The sequence below is a fragment of the Sorex araneus genome, chromosome X (assembly GCF_027595985.1).
Source record: "Sorex araneus isolate mSorAra2 chromosome X, mSorAra2.pri, whole genome shotgun sequence".
NCBI lineage: Eukaryota > Metazoa > Chordata > Mammalia > Eulipotyphla > Soricidae > Sorex > Sorex araneus.
In genome coordinates this window covers 162,801,351-162,812,235 of record NC_073313.1, presented here as the reverse complement: position 1 = coordinate 162,812,235, position 10,885 = coordinate 162,801,351, and the positions used below count along the sequence as shown (strand labels likewise).

Here is a 10,885-nt window from a genome sequence, read left to right as displayed (position 1 = left end):
AAAGACCCCCAAAGAATAAAGAATTGCAAGGGTGGAAGGAGACTGAGTGGCCGCGCTAGAATACAGGCAGAGAAGTTTGGCGACTTTTCCAGCACAACGCGGACGGCAGCAGACCCAGGGGACTCAGGGGACAATTTTATTTTGTTAAAATCCTTCTGCTTCCGGCGTGAACAGCCCCCGAGAGCTGTCGCTGTCAGCAGCCCTGAGCTCCCGACACCCGCTCCTGTGCTGTCATTTCCGAGCAAGGGCTGGTGCTTCCTAGCGCTCTCGACTCCCTGTCACTCTTCCAGGATTCGGTCTAAGAGTGTCGCTGTGATGTCTGAGAAGGGGGAAGGCTGCCCGGAGCTTCTCCAAACCGCCACTCTGACTCAGGAAACACCCAGGGGCGCTGTGCACCGTCCAACGCTTTGTAACCCCGAACCTTGTGTAATCTACTTGGAATGAATATCCACCTGAACAGACCCAGTGAATCAGGCCTGCTAAGCAAAGGCACACACACACACACGCGCGCAAAAAGCACGCACACACAGATGCACCTGCACTCACACACATGCACACACAGTCACACACACATGTGCACACATGCAGGCACACACATGCACACATACATGCAGTGTGTGCATGTGTGCACACAAATGCATGCATAAGCACACATGCACACACATCTGCATACTTCCGTGCACACACATGCACACTCACTCAGACACATGCACACACACACGCACACACATGCACACACTTGCACACATGCATGTGCACACACACATGCACACACCCATGAGTTTCACACCACACTGCTGTGGCCAAATTTTGCACTCTGGGGGGCGGAGACGAGGCAGATTGTAAATCCAACCACCTCCATCTCTGCCTGGTAAGATTCTGTGGGGTTGTTTTTTTTTTTTTGCTTTTTGGGTCACACCTGGCGATGCACAGGGGTTCCTCCTGGTTCATGCACTCAGGAGTCACTCCTGGCAGTGCTCAGGGGTCCCTATGGGATGCTGGGGATTGAACCCGGGTCGGCTGCGTGCAAGGCAAATGCCCTCCCCGCTGTGCTATCGCTCCAGCCCTAGGATTCCATATTGCGCTGTTGGAGAAGGTGTCTCCAAAGAGAAATCTCTCTGTCTCCGTCTGAGGACCAGCTGACTTCTGGGATTCTTCAGTTCATTCGTTCAATCTTTCATTCATTCCATCAACCCAGAAAGGGACAGGAGGCCTCGTGACATAGAGAAGAAACACGTGACCCTCCGCAGAAAGCTGCTCAGCCCCGTTCCTACAGTAAAGCCAAAACTTTCCAGTTACCTGTCTCTTCAGCCAGGCTTCCTAAGGTCAAAGGATTTACTTCCTGCCACGTCTACTGCTTCCCTGCCTTCCATCCACCGTCTTGCACTTTTGATGGCAGATTCCACGTGTCGGGGCTTTTCGCTGGCAATAACGTCCCCGCCTCATCTTGTACTTTCCGCTCACAGCACTAATTATTGTTATTTAAAGTCTTTGGGTTTGGGGGCCACCCCGGGGCAGTACAAAGGGGGGACCATATGTGGTGCCAGAGATCAAACCCAGAGCAGTTGCACTCACGGGACGTGTCTTAACCCCTGTGCTGTCCGTCTGGGCCTCTGGCAATCTCTCCACACATCTCACAGTACGTCTTCCGGGTTCTGATACTTTAATTCTTGACAGGCAAGGCATGTGCTCCAGTATTTGGATCAGTATTTTGATCTGTCTCCCCTGTTCCTCCCTCCTTCTTTCTTTCCTCCCTTCCTTCCTTCCCCTTTTTTCCTCCCTTCCTTCTTCCATCCCTCCCTCCCTCCCTCCCTTCCATCTCCCCTCCCTTCCTCCCTTCCTTCCTTCTTCCATCCCTTCCTCTATCTCTTACCTTTCTCCTTCCCTCCCTTCCTTCCTTCCTCCCTTCCTTTCCCATTTTTTCTTTCCTTCCTTCTTCCCTCCCTCCCTTCCTTTCTTCCCCTTTCTTCTTCCTTTCCTTCTTCCCACCCTCCCTTCCTCCTTCCCTCCCTCCCTTCCTTCCTCCCTTCCCCCTTCCTTTCCCTTTTTTCTTTCCTTCCTTCTTCCCTCCCTCCCTTCCTTCCTCCCTTCCTTTCTTCCCCTTTCTTCTTCCTTTCCTTCTTCCCTCCCTCCCTTCCTTCTTCCATCCCTTCTTCCATCTCTTACCTTCCTCCTTCCCTCCCTTCCTTCCTTCCATCCTCCCTTCCTTCCTTCCTTTCCCTTTTTTCTTTCCTTCCTTCTTTCCTCCCTCCCTTCCTTTCTTCCCCTTTCTTCTTCCTTTCCTTCTTCCCTCCCTCCCTTCCTTCCTTTTTCCATCCCTTCCTCCCTCCCTTCCTTTCTTCTTCCCTTCCTCCCTCCATCTCTTCCATCCCTCCCTCCCTCCCTCCTTCCCCTTTCTTATTCCTTTCCTTCTTCCCTCCCTCCCTTCCTTCCTGCTTTTTTGGCCCACCCCCAGCCATGCTCAGGGCTTACCCTGACTCTGCGCTCAGGGATCACTCCTGGAAGTGCTCACCAGACCTACATGCGGTGCCGAAAATCAAACCCAGGTGGGCCGCGTACAAGGCCAGTACTTGCCCCGCTATACTATCCCGCTGGCCCTCTGAAGCTTCAACCCAGGCTCCGGGGGTTAGCGGCAGCCTTCCGGGGCCTGGATGGAGTAACCATGGCAGACAGTTCTGCTTCCTAATAACTGGGCATCTCGGCACTTCCTGAGGCTAAAGTGCTCTTAAAGCAGGAGGGCAGAAAGCCCTTCCTTTCTCAGCCGCCTGTTCAATGCATGCCTGGGTTCCTCCGCCTCCAGCATTTCCTTCAATGCCTGCAATCTTGGGGAGTCTGTCCACCTCTTATTTTCTTTTTTATTTATTTTTTTGCTTTTTGGGTCACACCCGGGCATGCACAGGGATTGCTCCTGGCTGTGCACTCAGGAACCACCCCTGGCAGTGCTCAGGGGACCCTATAGGATGCTGGGATTCGAACCCCGGTCAGCCGAGTGCAAGACAAACGTTCTCCCCGTTGTGCTATCGTTCCAGCCCCAACCTCCTATTCTCTTGGCTTCCAGCTCTCCAAAATGTCTCATCTCCGAGGCAAGCAGGTCCCCCTCAGGGCTTTTCACGGGAATGTGATTTCAGGGCAACTTGGAATCCAGGAGAGAGGAGAAATCTCCCCAGGGCACACACCCCAGATTCTATTCTGCATCCCCATGGCAACCAAGCATCCAATAAATATAGTTTCTGGTTACCCACCACAGATGTGGCCCATGGCCGCCCTTCCTTTCCGATATATTTATAAACTCTGCACTGAAGTGTCTCACGTGTACTTTTTCTTCTTTGTATCTTTTATATTTGAGTTCCTTGAAATTATAATAAATAAAGCTAACGGTGAGTCCTCGCCATAAAATGACTAATATTGTACCATCTGCAATGAACTCAATAATACACGCTTTGGGTTCCTTGGCAGTGATTATAAGCTTGGCCCAAGACACCGACTTCTTCTGTTCACATTTAATTATAGAATCAGAGTTTATAGCTATAAAGGAACTCGGAGGTTATCTTAGTCTTAATGTCTTGAACCATGGGTCCATGTAGGAAAAAGAACTAAATGTGGGGCCATTAAAATATATCATCTATATTTATTTTGTCATACTGTTATGCTCAGGGCTTATCCTGGCCTTTTGCTCCTGTGCTATCTCTTGGGCCCCTAAAATACTTTTTAATGATTTATTATCAGCAAATGTTTTAGTTGCTATACCTATTCACATACCATCACATGCGGTGATGTAAAAATTTCTCCGGTGAAAAGGATTTACAAGTGGAAAAAGCTGAGTAAGTCCTGATCAAATCCATTATTTTGCTGGAGCAATAGCATAGCGGGTAGGGCGTTTGCCTTGCACGCGGCCGACCCAGGTTCGATTCCCAGCTTCCCATATGGTCCCCCGAGCACCGCCAGGAGTAATTCCTGAGTGCAGAGTCAGGAGTAACCCTTGAGCATTGCTGGGTGTGACCCAAAAAGTAAAAAAAAAAAAAGATGCTTTAATAGTTCTTTTAGCTGACTAATGATTAAACCAAGAACAACCCATATCCACTCATCCATTCATTCTTCATTCGGGCTGGTGTCTGAAGGGAGTGGAATCAGGCAGAGGGGTGTTCAGATGACGGGGGGGGCATGAGGAAGTGAGAGGACAGAAAGGTGTCTGTGAAGACCCCACCAGAATTTATTATGATAAATTCTCATAATTTATCCAAACATCTCACCCCCTCAATTTGTCTACCCTTAACTCAGAAATGTGTGCCAATTACTTTCTTATTTCCGAAAAGCCAGGGACCCTGATGTTTGTTTGTGGTATTACGGTTTTGTTAACTCTACGTATATAATTAAAGTATAATTGGATGTTGGAAATGTTCGCGATGGATAAGAATTTCAGCACCTTTTAAAGTGGCAACCAGAAAAAATGATTACTGAATATATCATAACACAGTAGGGTCTAATTAAAAGGCATTCACCGACTGCTACGGGCGAATAAACAATCATAAAAACGATTGCAAAGGATTCTGCCTTTGCAAAGTGCGACACGGCCCTCCCCACCCGCAGAAGCCAGAAGAGATGCAAAATATTATTATATTCTAACACGCTTGGCTTGGCCAGGTTTGCTCAGATTTTCCTCCTGGAAAATCTTTGGTTTGGTTTTGGCGGGGCGGGGTTGGGGATCTGCCACACACCAGGCAAGCAAGCGTTCACGCTGGGACACATCCCAGACCAGGTGGGAGGCGAGGAGGGAGAAAATTGTGTTTCTGGGCTCCTGAGCTCCCTGGACCAGCCTGGCACGGGGCTGAGACACCCAGATACCGGAGAGAGAGAAGGGTTCAACAGGGGCTGGAGCGATAGCACAGCGGGGAGGGCATTTGCCTTGTACACGGAGAACCCGGGTTCGATTCCCAGCATCCCATAGGGTCCCCTGAGCACCTCCAGGATTGTGATTCCTGAGTGCAGAGCCAGGAGTAAACCCTGTGTATCACTGGTGTGACCCAAAAAACAAAAAAGAGGGGCTGGAGCAATAGCACAGCGGGGAGGGCGTTTGCCTTGCACGCGGCCAGCCTAGGTTCGAATCTCAGCATCCCATATGGTCCCCTGAGCATCGCTAGGAGTGATTCCTGAGTGCAGAGCCAGGAGTAACTCCTGTGCATCGCCAGGTGTGACCCAAAAAGCAAAAAAAAAAAAAAAAAGAAAGAAAAGAAGGGCTCAACAATAGCGACCCTCCTTAACAGAATAAAGAAAGAGGCCGTAGTGAGGGGTCGGGGCTGGGCAGGCGCGGGATGGTCAGCATAAGCCCTTCCTCCGCCTCTCTCAGGATGCTGTGCCTTTGAGCGCACCCGCACAGCCCACTTGAATAGCCACAGCTGCTTCTGCAGAAAGAGGCCAGCCCGGCTCCTGGCCGCCTTTCAGGGCTGCCCCTGTGGCCCTGCCCCGGGCCCCAGCGAGGTCTGGCGGGGTCGGGGGCTGCCCCAGTCGGCCGGAGTGGACAGCGGGCTCGCGGGCTGGACCACAATGGGGCCGCCCGCTCCCGGGTAACCACGGCAACCGGGAGCTTCAGGAATGCGCGTTAATTGAAGGGCCCTGTTCCTCCCACGGAGGCTGGCAGGCAACAAGTGGAGCAGAAATAGCCTGGGAGAGGCGGGGGAGGGGCGGGCAGCGCGGCGGGGGAGGGGCGGGACCCCCAGCCTCGCTGAGCCCCTGCGTTCTCCCCCGCAGCCCCCAGGACCCGCCACTCAGTCCCTCTCTTTGGACCAATGGGTTCTGCTGGCCGCCGGTCTGGTGGGCTCCCAAAGTGACCCCAGCGGGCCTGACAGGGGCGCTTGTCAAGGTGATGGAGAGACCCCAGCCCCTCCCCCTTCCAGCCCGCCAGATTCAGCCGCGCCTCACCCCTGCCCCCTCCAGACTTTATCCCAGAGACTCCGGCCTTAAAGGGTCAGCCAGTGACCCATGGGGGCTTCTGATGAAGGTCAGCAGGAGAGGCACCCAGGGCACCCCGGAATGCACTGCAGGAGACCCCAGAATGGGGGCAGCTGTCTGTCCGGGTACCCGGCTTTTCAGGCACCGAAATGCTCCCTATGACAGGGGCCAGGGAAGGGCTGGCTGGTGGGCAGAAGCCCAGGGACAGGTGACCACCCCCATCCCCGTGCCAGGTGGCGGAGGGTCCTAATCAGGTGCCTGGCTGACCCCTCAGAAAAGTGACTTTTGAATCTGGCACATATATATTAATCTTTCTTTTGGGGGGGTCACACCCGGTGATGCTCAGGGGTTCCTCCTGGCTCATGCACTCAGTAATTACTCCTAGCGGTGCTCAGGGGACCCTATGGGATGCTGGAAATCGAACCCGAGTCGGCCGCGTGCCAGGCAAACACCCTCCCCGCTGTGCTATGGCTCCAACACCCACATATCTTACAGGGCCACACCGGGCAGTGCTCAAGGCTGACTCCCGCGGGCTCCGGAGCCCCTACCCCTTGCGGGGGGTATATCCAACCAGGGTCTCCTCTTCGCCTTTCTGGAAATCTGAAGGCACAGAGACCCAACCTGCCCCGTTAAGCTAGTGCAGCCCTCCAGAGTCCTGCTCTGCGGGGGGCTCACACAGGAGAAACGTGGGTGCAGCTGCTCCCCCTTCCGCCTGATTCTGCACCCCCCATTTGTACATCTCCCGCTCCCCTCCCCACCCCGTTCCCAGGCAGCCTCCAGGCGAGGAGATCCAAGTTTTCGCGGGAACCTCCCGGAGGAGGTTGCTTGGTAACGCGCCGCTTTCTGTGGCAGATCTCTGGGTTTAGCAGAGCCGGGCAGGGCAGAGGGGGGAGGGGCAGGGAAGCGGCTCGGCAGGCAGCAAGCAGGGCTCAAGTGGGGGGTGGGGTTCAAACGGGCTGGCGTGGGCGGGAGAGCCCACATCTCGACCTGGCCTGGGGCTGGGGCAGACCCCCCCCAGCCCAGACTCATGCTTCCTCGTCAGCCCCATGACAGGTGCAGGGGGGCCCGACCAAGGGGGCCGACTGTTCTCCTGCACCTCATGCAGGTCTCGCAGGGGAGAGGCTGGGGGGGCTGATTCAGTGATCACCGTGGGAGGTAGAAACCCTTTGAGGCGCAGTTCCGGGGACCTGTGGGGAGCGAACCCATTTGGAGACCCCTTGAACAGCTTCGTGATTGGCCCCCAAGTAGCAGAAATGGACGGGCCTCACCAAAGGCCAATGCATTGGGTTTGGCCAACCTGCTTTCTTTCCCTTTATCCTGCGGGAACACCTCCCATTGTCGCCTTTAAGAAGCGACTTTTGGGGGCTGGAGCAATAGCACAGCGGGCAGGGCGTTTGCCTTGCACGCTGCTGACCCGGGTTCAATTCCCAGCATCCCATAGGGTCCCCTGAGCACCGCCAGGAGTAATTCCTGAGTGCAGAGCCAGGAGTAACCCCTGTGCATCGCCAGGTGTGACCCAAAAAGCAAAAAAAAAAGAAGAAGCGATTTTTACCTTTTCCATTGAGATGGGGTCCTTTGGGTGAGGAGGATAGGGTTGAGCCCTGAAGAAGGCAGGGATGCCCCCACCCTCGGCGCCAGTCACCAGAATTTTTTTTTTGTCATTTTGGGTCCCACCCGGTGATGCACACGGGTTCCTCCTGGCTCTGCACCCAGGAATCACTCTTGGCGGTGCTCGGGGGACCCTAGGGGATGCTGGGAATCGAACCCGGGTCGGCTGCGTGCAAGACAAACGTGCTCCCCGCTGCACTATCACTCTTAGTCACCAAAAAGGTTGATTTACCTTTTTGTTTTATTTATTTATACACCCGGTGGCACTCAGGGCTTGCTCCTAGCTCTGTGCTCAGGGATCATTCCTGGCGGGTGCAGGGAACCATATAGGGGGTTGAGGGTTGAACCAGGTCAGCCTCATGCAAGGCCAGCACCCTACCCACTGTACTATCGCTCCAGCTCGCCCAAAATAAAAATGTTGTGGGGGCACACACGGCAATTTTCAAGGGTTGCTCCTGGCTTGCACTCAGGGATCATTCCTGGGGGTGCTTAGGAGACCCTAGGGGGTGCCGGGGATCAAACCGGTCAGCATCCCTCCCCGCTGTGCTATCACTACATCTCCCCACCCCCCCCCCAAATTTCTTTAGATTTCCTCAGACTTAAATACAGCCACTGCCAAAATGCAGATGGCAAATGCGGGACACGCTCCAAAGTTTCGTCGCCGTGTTTCCACCAATGACATCGGGGTTGGTGGAACCCACTGGTGCGAAAGCCGGGGCTCCAGAGGCCGGCTTCAGAGCAGCCCTGTCGTCTAAACGGCGTCCACAGCCCACCCGCACCCCCAAGAAGGTTTATTTTTTTCTGAAAGTATGGAGAGGATAGTAGCACAGAGACAGACGTTTTTTGAAACAGAATCTGAACTGTGCGGCCTCAGCCCTGCCTGGAGCTAGAAATAAGGACCCTGGAAGTGATTTGGTTCCTAAGCCAGAGGTTTTCTATTCCAGGCGGAGTGTATCTTTTCCCTGCACTCATGAATTTACGGAATATGCTGAGGGGTGGGTGGGGCAAGGGAAGGGAGGGAGAAGGGAGGGAGGGATGAAGGGAGGGAAGAAGGAAGGAAAGATGGAAGGAAGAAGGGAAAGAAGGAAGGAAGAAAACAGGAAGGAAGGACGAAAGGGAGGAAGGAAGGGAGGGAGGGAGGAAGGGAGGAAGGAGGGAGGGAAGGAGGGAGAAACGAAGGAAGGAAGGAAGGAAGGAAGGAAGGAAGGAAGGAAGGAGAAAAGGAAGGAGGGAAAGAAGGAAGGGAGGGAGGAGGGAGGGAGGAAGGGAGGAAGGCAGGCAAAAGGAAGAAGGAAGGAAGGAAGGAAGGAAGGGAGGAAGGGAGGGAGGAAGGAAGGAAGACAATTCTGTAGACTATACCAGACAGCTCTGGATGGCGAAATATTAGGAGCTATCTTTATTCTTCCGTATTTGGCTGTTTTTTTTTCTTTTTGGGTCACACCGGTGACACTCAGGGCTGACTCCTGGTTCTGCACTCAGGAATCACTCCTGGTGGGGCTCGGGGGACCCTATGGGATGCCAGGGATCGAACTGGGGTCAGCAAGGCCAGCGCCCTCCACGCTGTGCTCTCTGTCTGGCCTCTTTGCTGTCTGTAGTCTCGAACACAGGAACAGTATTCAAACCAAGCCACAGGCTTTGAGTCTTCGCCCTGCAGAAAAATTCTGCCATCTGTAGAGCTCGAAAATCCAATCCAGGGGGGGCTGGAGTGATAGCACAGTGGGTAGGGCATTTGCCCTGCACACAGCTGACCCGGGTTCGAGTCCCAGCATCCCATAGGGTCCCCTGAGCACCGCCAGGAGTAATTCCTGAGTGCAGAGCCAGGAGTAACCCCTGTGCATCGCCGGGTGTGACCAAAAAAGAAAAAGAAAATCTAATCCAGGACCCTAGGAAGGGTTCTGAAGTCTACCCTGCCAGTCCTGCTATCCTAAACAGAGAACCCGTGCCAACATCGGCAGCTCAGGAGGGACAAGTTTCTAGAATCTTCCTCAACCCACTGCAATTTTCCAAGAATGGCCATTTAGTGTGTGGAGAAGTCTTCCTTAGCTTTGATCGCGACAGCCCGCTGGCTCAGGTCCTGTTATTCTGCCCCAGCTGAGGTCTGGAGACACTTGCACCAGGGCCTGTCCCCTCACTGGAGGTCCTTTATAAAACCAAGGTGCCTCACGGGTTGCAGGAAGAGGGGTCACTGGGTGCATGGAAAGAAGTGAGGCCTGGGGCCGGAGCGATAGCACAGCAGGGAGGGCGTTGGCCTTGCATGTGGCTGACCCAGGTTCGATTCCCGGCATCCCATAGGGTCCCCCGAGCACCACCAGGAGTGATTCCTGAGTGCAGAGCCAGGAGTCAGCCCTGAGCATCACTGGGTGTGACCCAAAAAGCCAAAAAAACAAATAAACAAACAAAAAACCAAAACACCATGCTTAGGGGTGGAGCGATAGCACAGTGGATAGGGCGTTTTTCCTTGCACGCGGCAGACCTGGGTTCAATTCCCAGCATCCCATAGGGTCCCCTGAAAATCGCCAGGAGTGATTCCTGAGTGCAGAGCCAGGAGGAAACCCCTGAGCATCACTGGGTGGGACCCAAAAAGAAAAAAAAAGTGAGGCCGGGTGAGCTTCTTTTGAAAATCTTAAAATAAATGAAGTTCACTTGCGCCTTCCGGGATGGTGAAGCCCTTTTCCTGCCAGCTGGAGCTTCCTGGGGAGGACTTTATTCCCATCCAAACATGGCACGCTTCCAGGTTCTAAACAGTCTGTCCTTGCAAGGGATCCTTTCTGATAATGCTTCCTCCAAGGAGGGCGGGTTTCTGGACACGCCCACCTTGGTGATTGGCAGCTCCCAGGGCTCCTTCTGCCCCAAATGTCTGTCTAAATATTTCTGAAAGACCTGTCACTGTCATCGCAAAGTACCCCCAACACTGTGCATGTTTCTGACTTTAGAGTGCCTTTACCTTCTGAATCATCAGAGCGAGAGAGAGTGGGGGAGAGAGGGAGGGAGAGAGAGAGAGGGGGGAGAGAGAAGGAGAGAGAGAGGGAGAGAGGGAGAAAGGGAGAGAGAGAGGGAGAGAAAAGGAGAGAGGGAGAAAGGGAGAGAGAGGGAGAGAGATGGAGAGAGAGGGAGACAGAGAGGGAGAGAGAGGGAGAGAAAAGGAGAGAGAGAAGGAGAGAGAGGGAGAGAGACAGAGAGAGAAAGAGGAGAGAGGGAGAGAGAGGAGAGAGGAAGGGAGAGACATACAGACAGAGAGGAATGGAGGGAGAGACAGGGAGAGAGAGGAAGAGAAAAGGAGAGAGGAGAGAGGGGGAGAGAGACAGAGAGACAGGGAGAGAGGGAGAGAGAC

The 10,885-nt window shown here is 53.9% G+C and overlaps 1 protein-coding gene across 2 annotated transcripts in view; it reads right to left on the bottom strand.

The window, feature by feature from the left end:
• The window catches only part of ILDR2 (immunoglobulin like domain containing receptor 2), a 43,053-nt gene that overhangs the window by 19,736 nt on the left and 12,432 nt on the right, over positions 1-10,885 (bottom strand). The gene's annotated exons all lie outside the window — the stretch shown is intronic.